Genomic DNA, 6,028 nt, shown 5'->3' with positions numbered 1-6,028 from the left:
GTTCAAATCCCTCTCTAACACCCCGATATAACTTCACACATGATAAATGACGCGCATGAAACATCTGTCATCTGCGTTCCATCACAGAAACCTTTTCTAGTGTTGCGTAACAACACAACAATCCTCATACCATCAACACCACCTTTGTCTACTTTTTTGTTCGTCTCCTTCTTTGTTTTCGTCTCCTTCTACATAAACAAACAAATATTATTTGATAAGACATAAAGAAAAGTTGGCTTACTGTAGCGCATTTGCAGGATAGTAGATAAACCTATGTTTAATTTTTAAAACTTTGAAAATTTCATGTCGATATTCAAAAATATCTTAAATCAAAATAGTAAATGATGTTTAAAAATAATGACCAATAGCTTAACCTGACCCCGGCGGAGAGATATCAGTTTAATCTCAAAAAATGTACTTCAAACTCTTATTACTCATCAACTATATACACAATTAACACAAACTCTATTGCATATTGAAGATCAATCTGTTCTCTAACCTTACTGAATAATTTCATCGAGAAAATTTTCTAGTATAATTATTGAACTTGAATCAAAGTTTGAATGTCACCCGTCGGGAATGCCTTTAACATATACTCTATTTTTTTTTTGTAACAGCTAAATTTTCACGTATCACAAATAAATTATCCCTTCTCCGTACATCTTGAGTATACTACGAATACTCAAAAAATTAATTTGGGGTACAATATGTGCAGTATGCCTTGTGTAGGTTAAATGTCTTTCCTATTTTTAAAAATATGAAAAAAAAATCATATTGCTCTGTCTTTGTTTAAAATTTCTTTTTGTAAATGTTGTTAGAGCTTTGAGAAAGAAAGTTGGATAGATTTCAAGTGCGGCTGGCTTGTCACGCGCCATAAGCTTAACTTGAAACTAGATATGGTGTTTTGCATAAAATAGCTTTGCCGAGTTACACCCGGTTTTCTTCAATTTTTATAAATACACTTACACTACACACTTAAAAAAATCCAAACTGCCTATTTTCTCGAGCAAAAGGATCATAATCCCCATCATGTTCTTGACTTTTTCATAGTCTATCCTCAATGAATTAAAACAGGTACTGCCTTATTCCATAACTTGACAACCTAATTTTGATGGCAATGCCATGACATTACAGAACTTATTGGACATGTAACTATAAAGTAACGTTCATAATCAACTGACAGTAGTTTGGGTAACTTTAGATTTCATTTTCATGCTTGATATCTTTGATACTATGTCTTTCTTATATCTTAAAACTGCCTCCTGCTCTTTATTACGTTTTTGGCGGTTTTTGTCGATGCACCTGCATCAGAACCTATAGCCATGTGCTAATTTAGCACGTGTGCCGAACATTAGTTAAGACGCAGTTAGCTTTGATTTCCTTGCACTTTCTGCATGCCAGGCGAGAGAAGGTGAGTGGAGGACTAAAAGCAAAGGTAACTTGTAGTCAGAACAGGAGTGTTTGCGTTGCTACACTAAAAAAAAAATAACAAACTTCAGTGTACCTCAGGTTCAGTGTTTGCTTGGGAAAAAGGCAATTTGAGTAACTTTCGTTTGTCGTGCGCGTGACTGAAAGACAAGCAAACTATATATATATTCCGATAATACCTTGGCTAGACAACACACCCTATTTAAACAATGCAAGTGTTTTGGTGTATACTGATATAATTTGTTCGTAAATATGAATCCCGTACATTGTACCGTTCATCATAGCTTGGCACAATCTCACCCCGAAAGGGCTCGAAAAGTGTACAGTTTGGAAAAACATTATTTTCTGAGCCAACACAGATTTAATGCATAATATTTCCTCAACACATTCAAGACGACATCCTAACGTAGCAACTGAGCAGTAAGTTGATAAGATTTCTTGAACGGGTTGGTTTGCCTTGGACATTTTTGGATAACGTTATTTCCGCATGTTTTTCAGCCTGTTCTTTGAAACATTATTTAAGTGAAACAGTTCACTGATATTATCTATATTTTATTTGATGTTGTGAATAAATATGTCACGTTTCATAAAGTGTTGAATTTGAGGTAGTAGGTTCTAGAAATCTCAAGTTATTTAACATACAAACATTTCCCGTTTAGGCTCAATCTCACCCTCGTGGCTTAATCTCACCCAGGCAGACGGTACCACTTTAAGATATTAGCGAATTACCATTATTGCTAAGAAATAATCGATATTATTTTGCTTTGTGAAATATACTGAAACTATGCCAAACCCGGTTTCGTAGAATCACCGTTCTGAGCTCAGTTTTTGTCCGATTTGAGATCTGTTTTTTTTTCGAAAGATGGGTAAAAAGATGCTAATATGTGGACAAACTCTTAGAATGTTGATATTTGGCCTCAAAACAAAATGGCGTCGAAAAAACCACAAAAACTACCGGTTTCTCAAAAATTCAAAATGGCGCCATTGTTGCCCCTAAAGTTGAAATATGTTCAAACTCGGGGAAATTTGGTTTTGCATAAAAATACACAAAAAAATTATATATAGAAGCCAAGGCAGAAAAGAAAGTCAATTTTTGTTGCGCTGTGTAATCTTTGTTTCTTTTTTGTTCAGAATAATTGACTGCGGAATGTCCAAAACCACCCAATACGAGTATTTTACAAACCGAAAATCGACCCTTGACACTATTTCGAAAGACAAGATGACGACTTCCGAGATCTAGAATGCAGCCAACAGCAACAGCAATAGCAAACGGCAATCTGTCTTAAACTCAAACATACACACATACAGAAAATGCTCTGCTCGTTAAACTGAGTCCAGTAATGTACAAGAACCGGCCCTTCGGAGCACTTTGATATCTTTACTTATGCGAGTGATTACTATACATTTCTAGGAAAGAGGCAACTAGGTTACATATGTTAAATATTGAAGACCATGTGAAAAATGTGAAAATAATAATTCACAAAAAGTGAAAAAAGGGTGTAACAACAAACAAAAATATATATATGATAGAATGAAAAAGTAGAAGTTGGTAATCAAGACACGACAGCAGATATATATAACTATATTGTGATCCTAATAAGGACCGTATTGCCTTTCTCCTAGAAGGTATAGCAATCACTGCAAAAACTAAAGGTATAAAAGTGCTCAAATGGACCAAATGTCGTATATCACTCGAATCAGTTCGACGAGCTGAGCATTATCTGTGTGTGTGTGTGTGTGTGTGTGTGTGTGTGTGTGTAACGCTCTCCCGAACTCACTCGATTTTCTCAGAGATGGCTGAACCGATTTCAATGAAATTAATTGCAAATGGAAGGTCTAGTTGCCCCATAAGACCCTATTCAATTTTATTGTAATCGGATTTCTAGTTTAGAGGTTATGTATCAAAATGTAAAAATCACGAAACATCAATATCTCAGAAACTACACAACCGATTTGAACAAAATTAATTTAAAATGAACGGGCTACCCCAAAAACCCGTATCTTTTGAATTTCATGAAGATTGAACTGGTGGTTCAGAAGTTATGGAAAGAAACGTGTTTTGGAGACTGTTGATTCTCACTCATGTTTATCAGAAATGGCTGGACCGATTTTCATAAAACCGGTGTCATATGGAAGGTCTAGTTGCCCCATAAGACCCTATTGATTTGATTTTTTTGCGAACGGATTATTACTTTGCCTGTTATGTCTAAAAATGTGAAATGCAGCTATGAAAAGAAACATATTCCGAAGACTACCTAAAGTCACTCGCTTTTCTCAGAGATGGTTGACCCGATTTCCACAGAATTAGTGTCAAATGAAAGGTCTAGCTACCTCGCAACACCCTATTGAATTTTGCTGTAATCGGACTGTAACTTCGTCTGTAATGTATCGAAATGTGAAAATCACGAAACTTCATTATCACAGAAACTACACAACCGATTTGATCAATATTGATATCAGATGAACGGGCTAGTTTCTATTTTTAATAAAAACTTTCTAAGTCAATTCAAGTAGGAAATACAAATTTTGTGTCTTGGTCAAAGTTGGTCGTATTGGTTTTACCTATAACTTTACCAAAGACATCAACACTGTATCTCGCTGAAACAAAAAAATAGATTTTGCATCTCACTTTTAGGGAGATTAATCACAATTCTCATAGCACCAGAAGGTGCAGAAGGTCATATCTATCAATTTTTCTGAAGACGTCATAATTTTATATCCAACGTTCGAGGGATTATCAATTAAGCGCGTCAAAATGAACTTTTAAACCACTTTGCAATGGCTTTTTAACAAAAATTTGTAACAACTAGCATAAAATACATAACTATTTGATGACTTCGTAGTAACTATTTGGGCACTTTTTAATTAATATAAAATCACTATTTGGTCACTATTTTTGATATTTTGGTCACAAAAGTCACTACAATTGCATTGTCTAACCGCTTCGAGCCCTGCCATAGACAAAACGGACAGGGCTATTGAACACATATTGCCTTACTCTTTGTTTGGTTTATGTGAAGTTCATTACGGTCAGACCATTCAGCAACTCGTGTCAGATCTTCATTCACCATTCGTACTAAGTCGTGAGCAGAAGGACCAAAACGCCTAATGTATAGTTGCACATCATCAGCGTAGATTTGAATTAAGCACCATCTTAGCACCGTTGGGAGAACATCGATGTAGCAGCAAAATAACAAAGGACCGATCACTGAACCCTATGGCATGCCAGAAGTTACCTCTTCAATTTCAGAGCAATGTTCACTGCAGAAAACTATCTGCTTTCTTTATATATATATATATATATATATATATATATATATATATATATATATATATATATATATATATATATATATATATATATATATATATATATATATATATATATATATATATATATATATATATATATATATATATATATATATATATATATAGCTACATATTTGTTTTTTTTTTCTAATTGTTACCCTGTAAATATGAGACCAAAATTATCAAAATAAACACGTTTTTAAAAAATAAAAAAAAAATAAACAATCTCGTAGAGTCGTATCTCCTAGGAAGAAAGCAGATAGTTTTCTGCAGTGAACATTGCTCTGAAATTGAAGAGGTAACTTCTGGCATGCCATAGGGTTCAGTGATCGGTCCTTTGTTATTTTGCTGCTACATCGATGATCTCTCAACGGTGCTAAGATGGTGCTTGATTCAAATCTACGCTGATGATGTGCAACTATACATTAGGCGTTTTGGTCCTTCTGCTCACGACTTAGTACGAATGGTGAATGAAGATCTGACACGAGTTGCTGAATGGTCTGACCGTAATGAACTTCACATAAACCAAACAAAGAGTAAGGCAATATGTGTTCAATAGCCCTGTCCGTTTTGTCTATGGCAGGGCTCGAAGCGGTTAGACAATGCAATTGTAGTGACTTTTGTGACCAAAATATCAAAAATAGTGACCAAATAGTGACTTTATATTAATTAAAAAGTGCCCAAATAGTTACTACGAAGTCATCAAACAGTTATGTATTTTATGCTAGTTGTTACATATTTTTGTCAAAAAGCCATTGCAAAGTGGTTTAAAAGTTCATTTTGACGCGCTTAATTGATAATCCCTCGAACGTTGGATATAAAATTATGACGTCTTCAGAAAAATTGATAGGTATGATTCTGTGCATCTTCTGGTGCTATGAGAATTGTGATTAATCTCCCTAAAAGTGAGATGCAAAATCTATTTTTTTGTTTCATCGAGATACAGTGTTGATGTCTTTGGTAAAGTTATAGGTAAAACCAATACGACCAACTTTGACCAAGACACAAAATTTGTATTTCCTACTTGAATTGACTTAGAAAGTTTTTATTAAAAATAGACCTGTCAAAACACGTTTTTCAATGAAACATAATGTCATTTATTACATAATTTGATTTATTACATAATGTCATTTATATCCAACGTACGAGGAATTATCAGTTAGGCGTATCAAAATGGACTTTTAAACCACAGTGTAGTGGAGATCTCAACCATGTAACAAACTAAAACATTTAAACGTGTTGCAGCTTAGAAGGCAGACAGACAAATACGTCTCGTGTCGGATGGATA

The sequence above is a fragment of the Wyeomyia smithii genome, chromosome 2 (genome assembly GCF_029784165.1).
Source record: "Wyeomyia smithii strain HCP4-BCI-WySm-NY-G18 chromosome 2, ASM2978416v1, whole genome shotgun sequence".
Classification (NCBI taxonomy): Eukaryota; Metazoa; Arthropoda; class Insecta; order Diptera; family Culicidae; genus Wyeomyia; species Wyeomyia smithii.
The sequence above is the reverse complement of the archived record's forward strand: the minus strand, read 5'-3'. Positions refer to the sequence as shown.